The sequence below is a fragment of the Mus caroli genome, unplaced genomic scaffold, assembly GCF_978045245.1.
Source record: "Mus caroli unplaced genomic scaffold, Mus_caroli_1 scaffold_20, whole genome shotgun sequence".
Lineage (NCBI taxonomy): Eukaryota > Metazoa > Chordata > Mammalia > Rodentia > Muridae > Mus > Mus caroli.
This window is the reverse complement of record NW_028227275.1, coordinates 7,307,742-7,330,520: the sequence shown is the minus strand read 5'-3', so window position 1 is coordinate 7,330,520 and position 22,779 is coordinate 7,307,742. Positions and strand designations below refer to the sequence as shown.

Below are 22,779 nucleotides of genomic sequence, written 5' to 3'. Positions count from 1 at the left end.
CAGGAAAAGCGTACGTCAAACGGGTGACAGGAAACGCCTCCTGCCATCATCAATTATGGCTGCCTGGGCTTCAACCGTAACTTCCGACTGGGAGTTGTTTCTCTACCCGGCTGGAGGCTTTTCTCTGTGGCGGAGCTAGCCAGCGGCGCCCAGTGGGCGGGAGACCGCGCACTGCCGCGGAGGAAAGGAAAAGGGCGGAGATAGGGAAGCTGGCGCCAAGGTTTCTCTCTGATTGGGTGACTGCTTTTGCTCTGGCTCCGCCCATCCCTCCTCCCTAGCGAATGCCCATGCTCGCTCAAGGGGGCTGGGGCGGGGCGATTGGAGCCAGAGTGTGTGGAGGGGCGGGGCGAGTGGGGGAGGGGCGGGGGGGCGGTGGCAGGGGAGCGTCGCTCGGGGAGCGGAGGACGAGGAGGAGGAAGGAGGTGAGCGGGGATGGTGGAGTCGGGGCTCCGGACGGCTGCCTGGGGCGGGAGCGGCACAGGGGCGCCGGTGGGCCGGTCCTCTGCCTTCCTGCCTGTCGGGGGGGCCCGGCCGGCCGTCGGTAAGGGGAGGCCCACACGTCCTGACAGGCGCGAGCCGCCGGAGCCCGGGCGAGGCCTTAGGGGTCGGGGCCCTGGGAGGCGCCGCGGCCGCTTTCCGGGGTGCCACGGCCCGGAGTGCCGGAGCCTCGGAACCGCTGCCCGCGCGGGGCCGGCGGGCGGGACACGGGGAGCGGCCGGCTGCCCCTGACAGCGCCGGGCCGGGCCTACTGCGGAGCGGGCGGCTGGGACAGCGCCGGGGCGCGGGCGCGGGCCCGGGGCGGCGAGTCAGTCGCGCTCCGGCTGCTCCGGGCTCTCGGCGCCTCCCGGCCGGGACTGCGGGGCTGCCCGGGTCGCGAGGACGCTTGGCGCCGTGCGGGCGGGCGGGCGGGAGGGCGGGCGCGGCCGTGGGGCTGTGGGGTGGGGTCTCTGCGCCTCCACCCCAAAGTCCTCGGCGCTGGGCGGTCTCCTCCCCGCAGACCCTGCGGGACGAGCGGTGGCTCGGCGTTGGGTGTGTTGCCGAGTGAAAGGAGTTGTGGCCGCCGAGACCGCCCTGCTCAACGCGCCTGATGGCAGGCTCCGTGTCGGCTGTGAGGGCTGGAGGAAAAGTAGTGTAACTCCCCGCCCCCGGCTCGGAACGCTGGAGGCTGCAGGGCAAAACGATTTTCCCCCTAGCCCCTCGGTATCCATTGTTTTGTACCATCCCCTCCCCCATGCCTAGGTAGAAGAATAAGGACTCCAAAGCAGTAATTCGCCCGCCCGCCTCTCTCTCTCCCTCTCCCTCTCCCCTCGCTCCCCCGTCCCTCTCAGCAGAGGTTTGTGTTAACAGTGCAAGTGGGGGGTTTACAAACAGGTGGAATTGCTTGTCTATTTGGGAATCGGAAAGAAGATGCTTTTGGGGTGTTTTTTTTTTTTTTATCTCATCTCACCTTTACACTTGGGAGATTCGATTTTCTTCCCATTGGTTTGTATCACTATGAAGGTGATGAAAATAAAAGAGGAAACCCTGTTTTGCGACCTATCCCCACAAGTATTTTTGAGGACTCTAGGGAAGTAAAAATCAGCTTGCAAATGTGGACTGCGTGGTACATTGGTCTGCAGCAGGATGGTTAATCTGGGAGTTTACGCCGGTGTAATCGCGTACACTCTTTGTGGATGTCAGAAGTTCTAGCATCTGCCCGGAAGGATTGCCGAATCAAAAACTTAGCTGTTTCAGAATCGAAGGGTAGACTTGTGCAAGCAAGTGTTTTTGTGTGTAAATCATCAGCCCTGACAAAGATGTTTGATTTTAAAGACCTGCATTTACTAGTACGCTCATTCCTTCAGTCACCCCTCCCTGGCATTGCCTTTGTCACTGTTCTTTGCTATGTATTTGAAGAAACTTAGAGGTTTAGCTATTCACAATTTGTAATGTTCACTAAGTCTACAAATTAAATTGCAACTATATTTGAATTCTTCAAATGTTTTTTATTTTTCCTATGAGAGTTAAAGATAAACTACCTAAATGCGTACGTTCGTCAGTCATTTACCACCGCGGGCTTAGGCTGCACACTCAAAACTTTCTCCGTGAGAAGTCTTCCAAACTTATTAAGACACAAAGTATTTTTATTTTAGTTTGAGTATGCATTTGCAAAGTAAAAGAGACCGAAATAAAGGGTTTTGTTTAAGGTTTCTACCTTTCAAAGGACTAAATGTAACTTAAAGGTAACATGATATGCCTGGCGTGGTGTGGTGGCGCACGCCTTTGATCCTAGCACTCGGGAGGCAGAGGCAGGCGGATTTCTGAGTTCGAGGCCAGCCTGGTTTACAAAGTGAGTTCCAGGACAGCCAGGGCTACACAGAGAAACCCTGTCCCGAAAAAACCAAAAAACAAACAAACAAACAAAAAGGTAGCATGAAATCACACTCTTGAAATGTCAGTTGGAAGTTAGTCTTGACCTCACTCTAGCCAAGTACATTTATCCCAGATGCTTGTTAAGTTTCTGAAGAAACTATATTTGTCACAGTTGGCATTTCCTTTATGATATTCTCGGTGTTTTTCTTTCATTATTCAGAAGATACATAAGTATTTTGAACCTGGATTACATTTTAGTTTGTTTTTCTTAGATGTCAGAAATTAGATTAGAACTGTTTTTGGTAATTGTAGCAAGTATAGATCAAAAGTCAGCATGTGAACTTCAAACCAGTCATAAATTTGAGGCACTTTATTTTTAAATAGGAACAGGAAAATTAGGATTTTTGATGTGCTTGTAGAAATTCATTTAACATATTATCACATTGGGTTGAGGGTGTAGCTCAGTAGAAGAGTATTTACATAACATGTACAATTCCCTGGGTTTGATTTTCCTACCCCTGCAATTGATCAATCAATCAATCAATCAATCAATAGCTGTTCTTTATGTGTCTCAGGACGATGGCTTCCCTCTTCTAGCTATAGCTCGTTATATTCTATATGACCTAACCTCAGGGTGGCTTCTGGCTGTTGCTGAGATGTGAGCGTGTTTATCCTTACGTGCATGAGGTTTTCCTTGCTTGTGTCCGTGCAGCACATGTGCACTTGACAGAGGCCAGGAGATGTCACACATCCAGGAACTGGACTTACATACGGTTGTGAGTGGCCATGTGTGCTGGGAATAAAACTCTGCTTCGATACAAGAGCAGCCATAATGTTCTTAAACTGCTGAGCCATCTTTCCAGCCTCAAATATATATAGTTTTCTATTATAAATATCAATTGTGGATAAAATTGGGCTGTTTTGTGCAAGTAATAATTTCATTCATACTTTTTAAATTTGCTGAATTATCAATATGTTTTGTATATTATGTTTCTGAAAGATTCTTGTTTTTAAAAAGGTAGTTCACATATAAAAGTACTCTTGGCATTTTAGATCAGAACAAGAACTAGGCCTCTTGTGTGTAGATGTAAGGGTATGGGTATTTGGAGGGTGAAGATGGAATGAAATAACATCTCTGAGGTCAGTTGCTATGTTCTTCATATGTCTTTCACGTATGAAGAAGCATAAAACCTTTGCTTTAACCAAGACAGAATTTAAACCAGAAAACAACCAAATAGTTCCCTTAGTGAGTTCTGAATTCTGTTGCTTAGACATGGTGTAAGACTTCTGGAATTTGTTTACAAAATTATCTAAATTAAGGGAGGGGATTTGGATACCCGGAAGTGTCAGTGTTTGTTTTTATTAGACTATTAGAGAGTTGGTAAATGTTTTCTTGTGAATGAATTGATTTGGCTGTATATTTTAGCAGAGTGATATGTAAAACGATACTTGAAATGAGTCGTGTAAATAATTAGGTTGGTAGGTAATCTTATTTAATGTTAGACTTAGCATATTCTGTGCATCAGATATTTTGTATGAGACAGTTTATAATTTAAGGCTAATGAACAAAACATGAACATAACCATGTGCTAGTTTTACCTTACTCTCAACTGCTGCGCCTTCGTAAGCATGCCACACCACATCAAAGCTGTGCCCTGTAGATCTTTTTACAAGGATTTTCTCTTAATGAACTAAACTCTCAATATTCTTATCTACTTGTCTAAACTTGACTTTTAAAATTTGCAGTTTCATAAGTTACGAGTATGCTTGAGCTTGGCATGTTGCATAGTATCTGAAATGTGCTTGTTAATCAGAACAGGGTGGAGAAAACATTTGTTAAGTCTGAAAAAGAATGCGTGTTCTAAAATAAGTACTTATTTTAAAGTAAAATAGTTTTTATTCAATGTATTCTCCTTGTCCCCAACTTTTTAGCAAGGCATTGTTAGTTCAGTGAAGCAAAGTTGGAACACATAAAAAGAATATTATAATTACAAAGCGGTCTTAAGCTTTTGAGATGATAACGTGTATTTCTTGAGTAAGTATGTAGTTCTCATTGTCAAGATTGAAAGAGAACTAATTAGATTTCATACTGCCTCATTACAACTTAGTCAGAAATGATAACACAAAGTAGCGCATTCTGAACAAGTCAGGGTTCATCTCTGGGGAAGAATGAACATTCTGCTTGCATCTAACCTATGGTTCAAAGGGTGAAGTCAGCCCATGTAGTATACCTGAGAGGCTTATGAATTGTTTTTGTGATGTCTTTATGACACTATGAATTTCTAATGTTTCAGTATATTACTTACCCTCCATTGCTATCCAGAAAGCCTACCATTTTAATGATATAATTTTATAGCTGATAAACTTTTTATTTGGGGCTGGGGAGATGGCACAACCTTATGTAGCCAAAGTTAGCCTCAAACTCTGAAGTAATAGGCTGACCTGCAACTGAACCCATCACCTCAGCTTCTGGAGTGTGGGATTTTATAGAGTGAGCTACCATACCTTCTTTTAATTTTTTTTTTTCACTAATGTTCTAGAAGTAATGATTAAATGACTTGTTCTGATACAAGTAGTTCCTAGAATTTGAAATTAACTTTATTTTGGGTTTTCTAGCTTGTAAGGTAAATGCTCCTTGTTTCCTGCTTTCCTTAAGTTATGGTTTGTTGTATGAATTGGACAAGCCATGCGTACACAATGTGACAAGTGCCATACCAGCTGAATCATAGCAAACTGGGATGAGTTAAGGCTGAGCCTGTCTGTGTAGCTGGCAGTGCTCGCTGGAGATATGCCCTGTGTGTGGAGGATATGCCCTGTGTGTGGTGGTTGAAAGTAGAAAAAGAACAAGGGTTAGGTAAGAGATCCATTTTGAAAATTATGAGGACTAGTTGTTTGGATTCCAGTAATATTTTTTTTCAAATCCTTAAAATTTATTTGAGGTGTTTGTGGGTGCAGGCAAATGGATATCACAGTGAAGCACATGTGTGAAGGGTACCTGCCCTAGTTGGTTCTCTCCTTGCATCAGATGGGTTCTTGGATGGAACTCAGACTCTGTGGTCTCACTGCACCAATCCATGTCTTTGGTATGCCATTCAAAATATTAAGCCTTACAGTAGATTTTCATTAAAGTTTATATTTTGGTGGTTATTTCTACACTTGATCTTAGCCAAAAGGCCGAGAAGCGATTTCTTGTGTACCTAATTCAATTTTGACTTTGGACTATAGTATAGATCTGTATTAATGTTAAGGGGTACTTAAATTATTACTTAAAATGTTTACCTAAGTAAATATTTTGATTAATATTTTAATGCAATACAAAGATATCACCCTAGTATGTGATAATTTTGAGGCTTACTGATTTTGTTCTTTAAATTTATATTTAAACTTTTTCTTTAGGCAATACATACAGAATGATATTTATATGCTTAGAACATGATTAAATTTAGTATGTAAATATTCCTTCTGAGTATTATAAAAACCTTACTTTTAATCTTGCTGGATACTGCTAGTTATTTTGGTGGCTCTGATTCTGTGGTCAGATCCTGATGGAGAGCTTTACACACTTTTACTGTGTGAACTTGAGGACCGAGTAGTTGCGTTGATTGAGATAGGATCTCCTTAGGTACTGTACACTGCCCTGGAATCAGCCATTTCCCTCCCAAGTACTGGGATTTATTTAGTAGCCTTAGCTACCATCTAGCAGCTAAGTAAGTTTTTATACAATCTTTCTTCCTCCTCCTTTTCCTTCTTCAGTCAAATAACATTTTTTTATAATATTCTTTTCTCCTTTTTTCTTTCTTCCTCCCTTTTTTCTCTTCTCTCTCTTTCTCTCTCTCTCCCTCCTTCCCTCCCTTCCTTCTTCCTTCCTTCCTTCTTTCCTTCCTTTCTTGTCTTTTCACAACAGAGTTTCTCTGTATAGTCCTGTCTTAGAACTTACTCCATAGAGCAGGCTGACTTTGAACTCAGAGATCCACCTGCCACTGCCCTGTTCAGTATTATTTCTTGAGGGGTATAGAGACACTTGCAGAAATTTTGGGCATTCTTTTTCTTTTTCTTTTTCTTTTTCTTTTTCTTTTTCTTTTTCTTTTTCTTTTTCTTTCCTTTTCTTTTCTTTCTTTTCTTTTCTTTTTCTTTTTTTAGATTTTTGTATTTCAGTAGCCATCTAAAATGATATATATTATATCTTATGTATCTCAAAGTCATTAGGAAACTAAGAATTTCTGATAGTATCTGCTTTAATACTACCCACGTCTCTTTCTGGGATGAACTTGAGGCCATAGTTTGATACGTCATTTGGAAGATTTTGATCTCTAGATTTAAAGAATCTATATTTTCTCTTTTGTTACACTCATCACTTTTGAAATGGTTTGCATGTGTCTTTTTGCTGAAATATAGGATATATATATGTTGAGTACTCACTGTCTTTATTGTTTTTTCAATGTATTAACACAGTGTTTTGACCTTGTAGATTTTAAGTTATTAATAATGCAGAGACCTACATAGATTGAATAGGCCATTAAAAAGGACAAAGAGAATTTTGCATATTCTTGTTCTCAAATACACAATTTCTAAATCCTTCGAAACCTCAGTCCTTAATTTAGGCCCTTTTTGCTCTCATGTAATATACAATTAAAATAAATACCAAATGGTAAAAAGGCTGAATTAATTCCTATAGGTTGTAAGAGAGTTGACAATGAGAGCCTGGGAAGCTATGTGTAAAACAGTTGGAAGCTGGGTGTGATGGCTGTAATCCCAACCATTAATTGTCCTGAGTTCCCGGCCAGTCTGTGCTTTAGAGACCCTGTCTCAAAACAAATAGAAATGACAGTTGGAAGACAATTTTAAAAAGATAGTATTTATAGTAGCTTAATTAGTAAGCATGTTGAATCTCATAGTCTAATTCCACAAAGAAGTCAACTGGTGTAATTTGTTAACGATTACAAAATGTTTATTTCAGAAAGATTTCCAACCTGAATGATATGGTTTAAAGCTTTTAGTGTTAAGCTGTTGTTAGTAGGAAATTTTGCTTAATGAGGTTAAACATCACAGGCATCAAGGAGCATTTAGTGGACAAAATAAATGGAAACAAACCTGAAAGTATTGGAATAGTATGATGATATAGTACTACCGTAACATTTTCAAAGGTGGGGTTTGATATTTCACCTCACCTCGAGTTGTTTGGTTAGCTGTACAATATGTGAAATTTTGTAGCATGCTTTTCTTGATCACTGTTGTTTGAAAGTGTAACCTGCTTTAGTGACAAAGTGGCCAAAGTGTTGTTAACTGGGAGTAAGTTTTATTTTTCTTGTCATCTTCAGTCATCTGGACTGGGAAATTTAGGTTCAGTATGACATTTCTTTCTTTACCACAATTTGGAGCTGTATAAGAGATTGGCTGACCTGGTGGAGAGAGTATTGAGTTGTGAAGCTTTAGCTTGTATACATTTGGGATAGAAGGTTTAACATTTCACTCAGAGCTTTTATTTCTAGTTCAAATATTTGCACTTATATCTTAACAATAAGGTATCTTAACTTCTGTGACTATATATGTTTTTGTTGTTATGACAAATACCGGCTTATCTCCATGTGTTAGTCATAGTTCCAAATTCATAGAAGTGAGGTGCTTATATGCTAGGCAGCTTAAAAGAGTACATTTTATGATTTAACCCTGAAGACATTTATTTCTGTGCTTTGGGAGTAGTGTTTTGAAATTCTTAATACTAGAAATATGGCCTCAATTCAGAACACCCACTAAACACCAGTGGGAACTTAGCATACTAAATGACTTGCAGTGCTGCAGTATTTTAAAGTTTTCATCTTTCTGTTATATAATAGTTTATACTAGAACATGCAGAACATGGGTTAACAACAGAGTATATAATAATCCGACTATATAAGACTACCAAGTTTTGTTTTTGAATACTAAAGACCTAAATGATCAAAAATGATCAGTGAAAATTTGCAAAAAAATGGATGGTAGATGTATTATTATGCATGAAATATAAAAATTATTTTGGGGCTTGAGAAAAAATTACCTTTTAAAAATAGGGTCACTATTTTCAAAACAGTTTAAATTTCTTGCTAAGCCAGGTGCAGCAGGTTGGCTTATGCCTTTACTGCCAGTACTTGGAAGGTGAGTCAGAGAAGGCTGCTAGTCCAGTGTCATCTTTACCATCACAGTAAATTCAAGGCCAATGGGCCCTGTCTCAAAAAGTTTTTTCTCTCTTTTTTTTTTTTCTTTTTCTTTTTAACCAAGGTAATTTTGGTAACTGCAATGTAAATATTTTCACAGTGTTGTGTACAGTACTTAAAAAATTCAGTGAGCAATTTCCATTTTACTTTAATTTTTTAAAAGTATCTGTATGTGACATGTGCTTGTGAGTGTGTATAAGATAAACGAAGACCTGAGGTTGAAGTGAGGTGTTTTTCCTCTCTACACCTTATTTTTTGAGATAGCATCTCTCACTGAATCTGGAACCTAGCAGTTCAACTCTGCTGGCTGGCCCATTGTTTTCCTCCCAGTGCTGGGATATCAGACATACTCCTCCCTTTTACTAGAGTGCGATGGATCTCAACTGAGGTCTTCTTGCGTGCAAAGCAAGCACTTGATCCTCTTCCTCCCCTGTGATCTAATCCAAAGCCCACTTACTTTCCAAAGGCTCCATCCCTAAAGACATCTGACCATTGTGGATTCAGCACAAGCCACAGCAGCAGGAGGTCATTTCCTAGTGGGGTGGGGGTTGGGTAGGGTGTTTACACTTAGAAGGTAGCATATCCAGTTGGGAATTGTATGGTTCTATTTAACGTGTTAAATTATAAAGTTTGTAAATGTCTGCTGCCTTTGAGTGTTCTGAGTATCTTGATGAGAGAAATTCCTTTAACCTTGTTAAGTTAGTCATGGGGTTTGGATGTTTCTTTTTGATCTTATATGAGCGGTTTTGCTTTGCAGTATTTGAAAGTACACAGATATTTTTCAAATCTAAAAGATGTCGTGTATGTTATATTAACTATTGGGCTGGAGAAAGCTCAACAGTTCAGACCACACTGGCTTGGTTTGATTCTCAGCTACCTCATGATAGTTCACAGCCATCATTAACTTCAGTGCCAAGGGCTCCTACACCCTGGGCACCAGGCATGTAGATGGTGCACATACATATGGCAAACGTGTGTGTGTGTGTGTGTGTGTGTGTGTGTGTGTGACTTTTTTAAAAGAAAAGTTATATTAAAGCCATACTGTTAAGATAGAGGCAAATAAAGTAGTTGAACATACAAATCTTTTAAAGTCTCAAAAGTGTACTATAAAAATGACTGAGAGGCCATGTTTATAACCATGGGGTATTATCTATGTTATATACTTTGAAGACCCAATGCTCTGACCTTGCTGTTGATGATACTTAATACTTTTGGGAGGAATTTACACAGTCATTGACAAAGTGAAGGGCTGTGGGTTTATGCATATACAAATGAAACACTAATTGTAATTTAATAGCTTAGAAGTCCTGAAAGATCTATTGGATATTATAGGGACCTTAACATGTGTAATAAAATATGACTACAGTTTATTTCTCTTGTTTTACATTCATCTACCCTCTGGGTTCTTGGTTGGTCTATGAATTAAATATACATAGTCAGATTAACAAGAGAAAAAAAACAAATTACATGTTAAAACAGACCAGATGATTATATCTTTGTGTGTGGAATATATGTAAAATATAGAAAGGAAAAGAAGTTGTGGGTTTCTGGAGGTGGTAGGGAATTGTGTTGTAGGTCTGTGAACAGAGGGATTGTATTGCAATAATGACAGCCTTGTTAGTAAGTACAGCCAGGTACTAGTTACATGAGACCGGGCTTGGGCTCTAACAGGGTTAGAAAGCTTGTTCAGCGTGCACAAAGCAGTTAGTTCAGTCTCCAGCACGCCAAATAAATGAGCATTTCTTCCTGATACTGATAACTTGTCAGTCCTCAGGGGAATCTGATGAAAATATGCCAGTGGAAATTTATTTTGGGTGGCAAACACTAGTCTCTAAAAGTTACGTTTGGGTCATGTGTTCTAAGCCCACTAGATAGCCAATATTTTAAACTTACTTTCAGTTCATACAGAGAAATTTGGGGAATACTTAGGTTGTCTCGGCAAGAAAGAGTTTGAACAGTATTTATAAGTAAGTCTCTTTTTTTGTAGTGTTTCTATGGTATAAAGACATCTTAGATAATGTTTGATCAAAGTGTTTGATGTTGAGAGTCTGCCGGGGAATTTCACCGTTTATGTTATGTACGTGGTGAATTAGAGTCGTCCAAGAGAGCTGTGGTCCCAAATGAAGGTTTATGCTGTGGGTTGTCAAATAGGAATTTTCAGCTCTTTGTTTTAAATCTGCGTGTCTGCAATCTAAGTTAATATATAAAGTAATAAAAATTTCCTGGTAAAACTTACACATATTTATAGTAATATGAAATAAATCAATGCTGTCTCTATGCCTGCCAAACTATTAGTATTTTATCTTGCTTTCTTAACAAGGAGTGGGGGAAAAGTAAATTTGAAGGTAATGCATATATGTCCTCTTGACATGATTCTAATTAGTATGGACACGTAGGAGAAGCATTCACAGACAGGAATTCTTGTAAACCCCTGTGCAAATGAACCCCATCTCAGGTTCACTTAGCTGTAAAGAAGCATTCCTCAGTCCTCTTGAACACCACGGTGCTTTTTAAAGCACACCACCATTATCACAGACTTTCTCGTTCCTTAGACTACTATGGCTTTTTGATTTGGAAGATTCTTTTTTTTTAAACTCTTTACCTCGAAAAATAGTTCTGTGTCATTTGGAATCATGAGTTGTTTATTTTTATCCACAAGTTACTTAAAAGAATAAATAACTTTTCAGATCTTCATAACAGTAACAAAAAATTTCACCTGCCATCTTGCCACGTTTCAGATATAAAAACCTGAGTGAAAGAGAGTTGCTTTAAGTAGTTTATAGAAAAACATAAGATAAGGGTTTGTGTTGTTTATTCAACCACATCCAACAGATTAATTGATTTATGCATATTTATTCCAAGTAAATCTATATCTTGTGTTGTGACGCACTTCATATGAAAGTGCTTCTTTATGTAAGGAGTGAGATGTGTAGTGTGGGATGTAAAGCATAGCAAAGCCACGTGTGGGGGTGCACACCTATGGTACATATCTGCACTCCTAACACTTTAGAGATTGGGGGAGCAGGATCATGCATAAGATAGCCTGCCTGGGTTACATAGCAAATTCCAAGTTATTCTGGGAGGATATATAAAAGGCCTTGTTCTAAAAGACCCACACAGAAAATCACCACCACCATCAACAAAAATCACAAAGCTTAAGTTGCATATTATTCAATAGATACAGCTACTGTAAGTAGTGTTGTAACTCCTGGCATATCACTGAGGAAGGTAGGTCGCTTCTTACTTACTCATTACTTTAAAAAGATGACTCTTACCTGAGAAGGATAATACAGGGTGCTCAGTGTTCTGACAGGGGGTTCTTATTGTTATTATTATCATCATTACTTTATTAGTGTTTGAGTAAAGGTCTCACTAGGTAGTCCTGGCTGTCTTGAGACTCACTATTGTAGACTAGCTGGCCTTGAACTCAACAGAAATCTTTCTGTCACTGCCTTCCAAGACCTGGGATTAAAGGTGTAGCCCCCTAAACTGATTTTTGTTCTTTGTTTGTTTGTTTGTTTGTTTGTTTGTTTTAAGTGGGAGGACAGAAGAAAATGACAGAAGGGACGGAGAGGCTTTTCAATAATTAGGATGTGCAGAGAGTTTGCTTAGTGAAGAACTGTTTCCAGCAGAAGAAATAATATGTGCAAGGTATTAGTTCCAAGAGATGGTGAGCTTCAGTGTGGTCTGTGAAAGATGCTCACATGACCAGTGTCAAGTGGGAAACACACATGACCAGTGTCAAGTGGGAAACACTAGGGTTGTGGCAAAAGTGAGCAAGGGCCAGATCATAAAAGGATTGCAAATTACTGCTAAATTTCTCAGGTTTATCTTGAGGGCTGTCTCTAATTGTTTTTCTTTGCAGTGACCTGTTAGGTTTGAGTATTTGAAAGAACATTAATTACAGTGATTATGTTAAGAACAGAGTGGGGGGTGGACATGGTGAGGCAGTGAAGAAAGCCATTATAGGAGAGAATTGCTTATACCTGATTGTGAGTAGGATTAGAGTTACATTGTGGGCAGTGGCTTTGGGAATACATAGAGGTTGATAAAGTCAGAAGTTTTTTGAGAAGAATTAATAGGATTTGGTAATTGTGGAGATGAGGGAATTGAGAGAGAGAAGAAATCATAATGGTTCAGGATTCCTGGCTCCCTCCTCCTTTTTTGGAGGGTGGTTAGGGGTTGATTTCTGCTTAAATGTTCTCTCTCAGGAGACCTTCCTGATGTCCCTTCTTTGAGGCCTCTGTATGCTGATGCTGATGGATACATTGTTGCATTGCTTTATCTGTCTATAAGTGTATAGGCAAGTACTGTGCATTTACCTCAACCGTAATATATAAAGAATAAGGCAATAAATATTAGCTGAATGAAGATTGTTTTAGCTTGAACTTTTTATTGCCGTGAAGAGACCACAGGCACAACAGCTCTTATAAGGAAAAACCTTTAATTGGGGCTGTCTTACAGTTTTGGAGGTTTAGTTCATTATCATTATGGTGGGAAGCATGGCAGTGACCAGGCAGACTTAGTGCTGGAGGAGCAGAGAATTTACATCTTGATCCACAGTGACACACTGCCTCTAACAAGGCCACACCTATTCCAACAGGGCCATACCTCTTAATAGTGCCACTCCTTATGGACCAACCATTCGAAAACATGAGTGTATGGGGGCCATACCTATTCAAATGACCACAAAGGTATAATTGTTGATTAAAATTTTAATGTTTAAATTGTCTTCTAAACTGTTAATGTCTCCAAACATATTTGTCCACTTACGAATTAAGTCATTTTTTGACTTTTAAAAACTACTTGTAGAAACAATGTATATAACTGACTTGAAGTATTAGATAAATTATTTAATTCAATAAAATTCCTATAGACTTTAGTATATTGACTTCTATTATACATTCAGGCTTTCTTTCTACGTTTTCTTTGTCAATTTAAACCTCAACATAGCCAACCTTCAGAATGTAACCTAAGCATAAAGCCTTATCTGTTCCTGTTCCAGCTTCCAAATAACTGAGACACAGACATGAAGCTTATTAATAAGCTGTAGGCTTAGGCTGGGCAGGTTCTGAGCTATTCTAACCCCTAAGACTGTTAATACCAGACAAATGTCCTGTTACTTGCCAGTCTGGTCTTGCCTGGCTCCCTCTGGTCCCTGTGTATTCTCATGTCTGCTCTCTCATCTCAACCTCATGGTGAATCTTCCTGGTCTCTCGGTGTGTTCTCTTGACCTCTTTTCCTCATGGTCCTTTTCCTACTTCTTTCCAGAAGTCCAGCCTTCTGATTTTCTCTACCCAGCTAATTGGCTGATGAACCCTTTATTGACCAATTAGAAGGTGATGAAGAAGAATGTTTACAAAACACCAAGACAGGTGATGCTTCATAAAAATAAAATATTAGAGTCCTGACTTGCACTCAACTCTCAAATCAGCATTTGAATAATATAAGGATAATCTTTACACAGGGCACAGAAACATTACTCCAACACAGCTGGTATTAGATTATTTGTGGTTTAGAAATTTAAAAAGAACTGTTGATCATTGTAACATATTTAATAAATGTTCATATAGACATAAAAGCAAAAATCATTCTTAATTGAAGGATAATATCACTAACATTTGATGGATGTTTTCCTACACTTAAAATTTCACATATATTTGCGAATGATTAAAACAGAAATCCCAAATGAGAATGCTTACAACATGTATGCAAGACAGAGTATTAACATACCTGTCATGCAAAAAATCCTGATAAACATTTTGTAATGAAGCAGCCCCATATAAATGAAGACCTTCGGGTCTGTGGAAACGGCTCAGTAGTTGACAGTAATTGCTGTTTTCCAGAGGATCCAAATTCAATTCTCAGCGTCCTTGACAGTCAGCTCACAGACATTGTAACTCCAAATCTAGAGGATCTGACACCCTCTTCTGGCCTCTGCAGGCACCCACACATCTATGGTATACATTCATGCAGACATTTAAATGGGAAAAAAAAAAATCTAAAAGGAAAACTAGGGGCTCTAACTTTGAGTTCTCATAGGAGACCAGGCACATTCTATAGACCTGCATGAACACAGACAAACTATAGGATGTAGTCAGAGACCACTCAGGACAGCTTTTTGTGTCAATTGATTATTGTCACTGAGAGATATGGATCCAAAAAACCCCAAGTATTTTGATGTTTTTAACGAAAAGAAAGTCTAGGTTTTTATGTAAAGCTCTGTGATTAAACTGTGGTGATTTCAGGAAAATTAAAACGACATATGTGTTAAGCAAAATGTATCTATTAGACACATTTTTTCTGAATATTACAAAAGTAGGAGAATGAAAAGATCTGCCCATTAATAATGTAGATTAAAATAGCACTTTTTCAGGTTGATGATAATAAATAATTTAAAGAATAGGAATACAAATTAATGGGGGCTTTTTGAAGAAAGACAAAATGCCACGTATAAAAAGTTTTAAAAATGCATACTGGTTCTTAGTTCAACTTTCAGCCATGTGACTTAGAGTTTCAATGAGGGCAGGTTTATGGTCAGTGATGGCATTACCTGTCCTGGTAAGAATATATTTTTACTATAAATAAATAAAGTTACAGGAAACAGCCTATGCATGGGTTGATACAGGAATAAACTGATGTAACCATTCCACAAGTCATAGCAATAAGAGAGGATAAAGCATAATCTATATGAACTGGTTCCAGAGTTTACTGTTATCATCCATATGTGAAATTCTAATGTGTCATACATTTGTAATATCTATGATATAGACGTTATGTGGTGTCTATATAATATTCCAGTGGATTGTACTGTTTTAATATCTTTTTAAAATTTTATTTTATTTTTATTTATATGAGTACACTTAAGCTGTCTTCAGACACCCCAGAAGAGGGCATTGGATCCCATTACAGATGGTTGTGAGCCATCATGTGGTTGCTGGGATTTGAACTCTGGTCCTCTGGAAGAGCAGTCAGTGCTCTTACCCCCGAGCCATCCCCAGCCCCCCGTTTTAATATCTTAAATTTCCAGTGTTTTGGGTTTTTTTTTTGCACATCATAGTAATAAGTTCCTTTTAACACAGTAACACATTAAATACTCAGCTTTTGTAGTTTGAAGAAATATATTTGCATCTGAGAATTGGTATTTATATGATGGGTGAAATACAGAAATACACTTTTGTGCATGGTGGTCAGAAAAAACTACAAGACAGCGCGGTGCACAGCAGCGGATTCCTTAGAGCTTCTAAAGGCACTTTACAAGATTTTTATTGCGTCAATACATAGTTACTGCATAACATTCAAAGGAAGAAATGCGAAATCTCTCCTATTCAGAAATTTCTGCTTAGTTTTAGTTTCTTTTAAAGTCTAAATTAAAAAAATGTATTTATGTGTATGGGTGTTTTACCAACATGTATGTGTGTGCACCATGTGTATGCTGGGTGCCCATGGAGGCCTAAGGAGGGTATTGGATCTCCTGGAACGGAAGTTGTAGGTGGCTAAGGGTGCTGGGAGTTGAGACAGGTCTTTCAGAAGAGCAACAGGTACTCTTAACCACTGAGCCATCTCTTCAGCCTCCGTTTTATTTATTCTTTGATAATTTCACATGTGACTACAATGATTTTAGACATCTCCTCAACAAATCTTCCTGGACTCTCGTGATATTTTCTCCTAATTTCATGTTTTGTTATTTCTCTTTCTTTTTTTGCAACTTACTGAATTTAGTTAGTGATGCCTAAATATGCAGGGCATAGGGCAGCATCCACTGGGGCGTGGCAACTACTGTGGGCTGGTTATACTGCTGAAGAAGATGGACTGTCTACTCCAGCAGTCATCAGCTGCCAATAGCGCCTCCAGTAGGTGAAGGGCTTCCTGAACAGTTTTGCTAGTGCTGGACTATTGACTGGTTATGCCTTGTGCAGGTCTTTTTCTAACAATCATAAGCTACTGTAATTTCTTGAGTAAGACATCCTGTTAGGTCTTAGAAAACAGTTTTGTAGCAGTCTTCCCTATGTCTTTCACACCCTCTTCTGTGGGGGGAGCCGTGTTTGGGAGGAGGTGCAATTTAGGGCTGAGTACGCCACAGACACTTACTCTGTGCAGTTTGGCCGGTTGTGATTCTCTACACTAACTACCTTGTGCTGCATAAAAACCTTCTCCGATGAAGGGTGAGAACTGCACTAGTTTGGAAATAAGGATAAGGATCGAAATGGCAGTTTAGTACTATGTCCCCGGATAAAACAGTAATTGTAGGGTTTGTGCTTCTTGATGAGGTACACAGTTCTAGGTATGACTTCCTTCCAGTACAGTGGGCCTGAAGCTTGTTTTAAAAAATCTCTTGGTTACTTCTGTAGCATTCATGACACCGTTGCATTCATGAGCAGGCTGGTTAAGATAGCTCACAGGATTTTTCAGCAGGGTATGAGTTGGTAGTTTTTTTTCTTCCAGTAGCCAGCATATTCTAGCACTGAGAAAACTATCTAGCAGGGAGGAGGCTTTCAGACCAGTTTGATTCTCTATATGCTGTAATCAAGCTCATATGATGTCTTACCATCAAGTTTTAGTGGGTGACCAAGAGCAATCGCGATTACCTGCGTCGTTTTGGGGATGATCTCTAGGGCCCTCTCCCTGGCTAACAACACTATGACAGCAGGCTTTTTGTTTACTAACCTATAGCTTTTGGAAGGGGCATTTTTCCTGCATGGTTCCAATTAACCAGGTAAATATATATTTTTGGCTTATAAAGTAGTTGGTTTCCTTATACTTTTTCAATCATCTTAAAATGAACATATTAAACTTATCTATATTATGGCATCTTTTATAATAGAATATATTATTGATAGAGATAAACTGTGACAAGTATGTCTAAAGGTACAAAGCAGTTTAGCATAAATATGTGAACATTATATCAGTCCCTTTATCCTACTTTTTGTTGATCATTCAACATAGACAGAGATTGTAGCATTTACATTGTATTTGGTAGTGACAGCTTTTTAATACCCTTGAGATCTTGCTCACAGCTTTCTTTTGCCTTGGCTGCTGCTTGGCTGAACTCTCAAGGTTAGCTCATAAGAACAGTTTGAATTTTTCATATTTGCTAGTTTTTACATATTTGTTAGTTTTTAACTGCTTTTAATCATGAACTATAGTTAGTCTGGATAAAATTTCTTGGGGCACACTTTCTTCCTTGAAGTGTTTGTAGGTATTTTTGTATTAATTTTTTATCACTAATTACTCTTTCCTTTGTGTGTTTATGCACTTTAGATGTGTACGAACTGTTCTTAGTCTGAAGTTTTGGCAGTGTAGTCAAGCTTTTCTCCAGTTTATTTTCTGAGCACCACGTAGGAATCTGATAATTCATTTTTGAGCACTGTCTGCAGTTAGTGTCAGGTCACAAGGTTTAAAGGCTCAGAGCTGAATTATTGCCTCCACTTTCATCACCCAGACTTCTAGCCAACTAGCTGTAAACTTCATCTTTAAGTAAACGAATCTCTGGAAGGGTTAATAGAACTTGTTTTGATTACTGGTTTAGTATAAAGGATATACAGCCTAGAAAGTTAAATGGAAGAGATATATTAGACAATATGAGGAAAACAGTGTGAATGTTTATTCCTTTATAGCACCTTGGTATATTCACCAAAACAGAAATTCTGCAAGCCCTGACCTTTGCATGATAAAACTCTCAAAGGAGCTTTAATTTGCATTTCCCACATTGCTAAGGATATTTAACGTTTTTAAAGATACCCATTTTTATTGTTTCTCTTGAGAATTCTGTTCAGACCCATTGCCCATTTTTTTGATTGGGTAGTTAATATTTATTTATTTTTAAACCTTTTGATTGACTCTTTGTGAGTTTCACATCATGCAGCCCAATCCCACTCATCTCTCCATCCCTTCATACTCACCCTCTCCCCTCGCAACGGCCATTCAGAGTAAAATAAAAATAAATAAATAAAACAAAGCATGAGAAACATCTTGTCTTGGGAGCTGTAATGTCTGTCCTACTGCACACCTTGTTGTTGACGTCTTTGTTGTGGGCATCTTTAATTGCAATGAGCAATTTATTTTCCTGATTAGCTTTTGAAGATCTCTGTATATTCTGGATGTTAATCCTCCATCAGTTTAGAGCTGGTAAGAACTCCCCTCTGTGGGCTTCCTCTTTACTTGATTGATTGTTCTTTGCTGTACAGAAAGAAGCATTTTAGTTTTAAGAAGTCCCAACTATTGCCTTAATTCCTGAGCGAGTGGAATCCCAGTCAGAAAATCCTTTCTTGCACCTATATTTTGTCAGGTACTGCATGCTTTTTCTTCCATCACTTTCAGACTTTCAGATTTCGCATTGAGGTCTTTGATCTGCTTGGAATTGATTTTTGTGTAGAGTGATATGGATCTAATTTTATTCTGCCACATGTGATATGCAGATTTTCCATCACCATTTGTTGAAGATGTTGTCTTCCTCCAGTGTATATTTTTGGCATCTTTATCGAATATGAGATGGTTATTATATGTACTCACTTTTGGGTTTTCTATTTTATTCCATGGACTGATATGTCTCTGTCTGAGCCACTTTCATGCTGTTTTTATTACTATAGCTCTGTGATAACTTGAAATTTGGTATAGCAATCACTGTCATCCCCATTCCCCAAGATTGTTTTGGCTATTTGGGGTCTTTTGTGATCCCATGTAAATTTTAGGATTTCTCTTTTTCTACTTTTGAAGAGTGGTAATATCCCATGTATGTAGTAAACTTTTATAATGTAACCCTCATGATTTCGAAGGAGATTTTTGTTGGCTTCTATGAAATCTGTAGATAGCTTTTGATAGGATGGCTGTTTCTCTGATTTCTATGGGCATATGAGCATGGGAGGTCGTTCCATCTTCTAGTGTCTTTCTCAATTTCTTTCTTTGACTTAATATTTTCAGTGTAGAGCTCTTTCTCTTTTTAGTTAGGTTTATTCATAATATTGTAAATGGGAGTGTTTCCTCCCCAACTACCCTTTGGTCCTGGTGTTTGATCACAGCAGCAGTAATGCTGTCTACGACAATGTTGTATTCTGCCACTTTGTTGAAAGTATTGATCTCCTTTTTGTTTGCTTTGAGTCTCTATATAGCCCTGACTCTTTTGGAACTTATGTAGAACAGGCTGGCCTAGAACTCACAGATTCTCCTGCCTATGTATCCTGAGTGCTGGGATTAAAGGTGTACAGCACCATGCCCGTGAGTATTGATCATTTATAGAATTTTTCTGGTATAAATTTTGGGCTATTTTATGTATCATCATCTGCAAATAGGAATAATTTGACTTCTTTTCCTACTTGTATCCCTTTAACTTTCTTCTCTTATACCAGGTGGACTATATACTAAAAGGCAGGGGAAGAGCGGCCAGCTGTATTTTGTTCCTGCTTTGCATGGGATTTCTTTGGGCTTTTCTTAGTTTAGTATAGCAATGGCTTCGGTTTGTTGTATGGAGTCTTTAACGAGCTGAGGTGTGTTCTCTCTAGTTTTCCTTTTTACTGTTTTTATCATGATGATGTTCATTTCCCACTGTGATCAGGCAGCCTGTGGGCATGGGTGTGGAAGGAACATGAATGTTTGTTTCACCAGTGGCTCTCCTCTGAAGGCAGTGGCTTCCTTTCTGCTAGCAGCAATCTACTGCCATTAATCTATGCGCTCATTAATCTATGCACTCAGAACTCTGGGTCTGCTTCATACTTCTATTCAGATTCCTTTCTTTGAAAGTTGTTTCTAAAACATCTCGTGAAACATTCCCATTTTCTGTTATTTTGTTTATTTTAAGCCAGTGGTTTTCAACTATATCAAACCTAATATCCCATGTATGTAGTATACTTTTAAAATGTAACCCTCATAATTTAAAAAAATCAATAAAATAGACCAATTAATTGACAAGTGAAATAAAATTTATTTTGTTTGTCAGCATGGTTGTTTTGACAGCATATCAAGGAACAATGAAACATGTGGTATCTGTTTTTCATGCTAATATGAGAATGCTCAGGCCCAACACTAGGAAATAGTGAAGAACCAAACAATGTACAGACGACACTCCTTACACTCCTTACACTCCCACCTTACACTCCTTACACTCCCACCTTACACTCCTTACACTCCTTACACTCCCACCTTACACTCCTTACACTCCTTACACTCCCACCTTACACTCCTTACACTCCTTACACTCCTTACACTCCCACCTTACACTCCTTACACTCCTTACACTCCTTACACTCCCACCTTACACTCCTTACACTCCTTACACTCCCACCTTACACTCCTTACACTCCTTACACTCCCACCTTACACTCCTTACATTCTTACCTTACACTCCTTACACTCCTTACACTCCTTACACTCCCACCTTACACTCCTTACACTCCTTACACTCCCACCTTACACTCCTTACACTCCTTACACTCCTTACACTCCTTACACTCCCACCTTACACTCCTTACACTCCTTACACTCCTTACACTCCCACCTTACACTCCTTACACTCCTACCTTACACTCCTTACACTCCTTACACTCCCACCTTACACTCCTTACATTCTTACCTTACACTCCTTACACTCCTTACACTCCTTACACTCCCACCTTACACTCCTTACACTCCTTACATTCCTACCTTACACTCCTTACACTCCCACCTTACACTCCTTACATTCCTACCTTACACTCCTTACACTCCCACCTTACACTCCTTACATTCCTACCTTACACTCCTTACACTCCTTACACTCCCACTTACACTCCTTACACTCCCACCTAAACTCCTTACATTCCTACCTTACACTCCTTACACTCCTTACACTCCCACTTACACTCCTTACACTCCTTACACTCCCACCTTACACTCCTTACACTCCTTACACTCCCACCTTACACTCCTTACACTCCCACCTTACACTCCTTACACTCCTTACACTCCCACCTTACACTCCTTACACTCCTACCTTACACTCCTTACACTCCCACCTTACACTCCTTACATTCTTACCTTACACTCCTTACACTCCCACCTTACACTCCTTACACTCCTTACATTCCTACCTTACACTCCTTACACTCCCACCTTACACTCCTTACATTCCTACCTTACACTCCTTACACTCCTTACACTCCCACTTACACTCCTTACACTCCCACCTTACACTCCTTACATTCCTACCTTACACTCCTTACACCACTTACACTCCCACTTACACTCCTTACACTCCTTACACTCCCACCTTACACTCCTTACACTCCTTACACTCCCACCTTACACTCCTTACACTCCCACCTTACACTCCTTACACTCCCACCTTACACTCCTTACACTCGTTACACTCCCACCTTACACTCCTTCCAATGTTAATATGGTTGTCAGTCACTGCTAGGCAGTGAGTAGACCTGAAGTTTCAAGTTAAAGTCGTTTCTATGTGGAATGAACACATTATTTTTTACAATTTAAGAAGTTCAAAAATAGCTGAAGCTCATAGGTAAAATGGAATTAGGTTCTAGGTGATTACTATGAAGTTTTTCATCTAGTTGGCATCTGGAGATTATATAGTATGCAAAGATATTCTTCGTATGCTTATCCCGTCCATTAAATCCAGCTCGTACATATTTCAGTTCACAATAGTTGGATCATATACCCTTCTTGTATTTGACACGGGCTGTTGAAGTGTTTTCCTGACCACTGCTTACCACAGCTGCTCATCTGGTTAACATGAGCACTGGGTTAATTCCTAGGATTGCTATGATCCTCAAGTGGATATCACTGATTGGCATTGATGGGACGTATTATTAGATTATTTTTTTCTTTAACTATTTTGGTGCTTGGAGAACATCTGATTTATGAAAAACAATTTTGTATTATATCAGATATAAATGTAAAAGCATGCCTGTGATCACACACCATTTTCACTTTAGGATTATATTTGCTCTTTTGGTTTACCCAGGGTCATTAGAGTAGAGAAGATGATACTTTGAAAATCATCGTGTCTCCAATTGAAAGTCCAAATTATGAAACTTGTATAACAAGCTTTTCAAGATTGACAACCTATATTTCCAGTCGTATGTATCATGGGCCCTAAGCTCTAGGTGTGGGGAAGTTAGGATTCCACAGTGCTTTCCTGGGTCCTCTCGTGCTCTGGAAGCAGATTCCTACGGGAGCCCTGGGAGCCCTGGGGAACTTCCAACCTCATGCTCTTCACGCATCCCAGGTTTCCTGTTCTCACAGT

The 22,779-nt window shown here is 39.3% G+C and overlaps 1 protein-coding gene and 1 pseudogene across 4 annotated transcripts in view; one reads left to right on the top strand and one right to left on the bottom strand.

Annotated features, from left to right (window-relative positions):
• Shoc2 (SHOC2 leucine rich repeat scaffold protein) overlaps positions 1–22,779 on the top strand; it is an 85,331-nt gene that overhangs the window by 421 nt on the left and 62,131 nt on the right. Inside the window, exon 1 of one of the 4 annotated variants that reach the window (XM_085834251.1) lies at positions 364–422. The exons of 2 other annotated variants lie outside the window; for them this stretch is intronic. The gene's annotated coding sequence lies outside the window, so the exon portion shown is untranslated. One more of the 4 variants, XM_021151660.3, reaches the window with a different exon arrangement.
• Positions 5,465–5,538, bottom strand: LOC147000115 (U2 spliceosomal RNA; annotated as a pseudogene).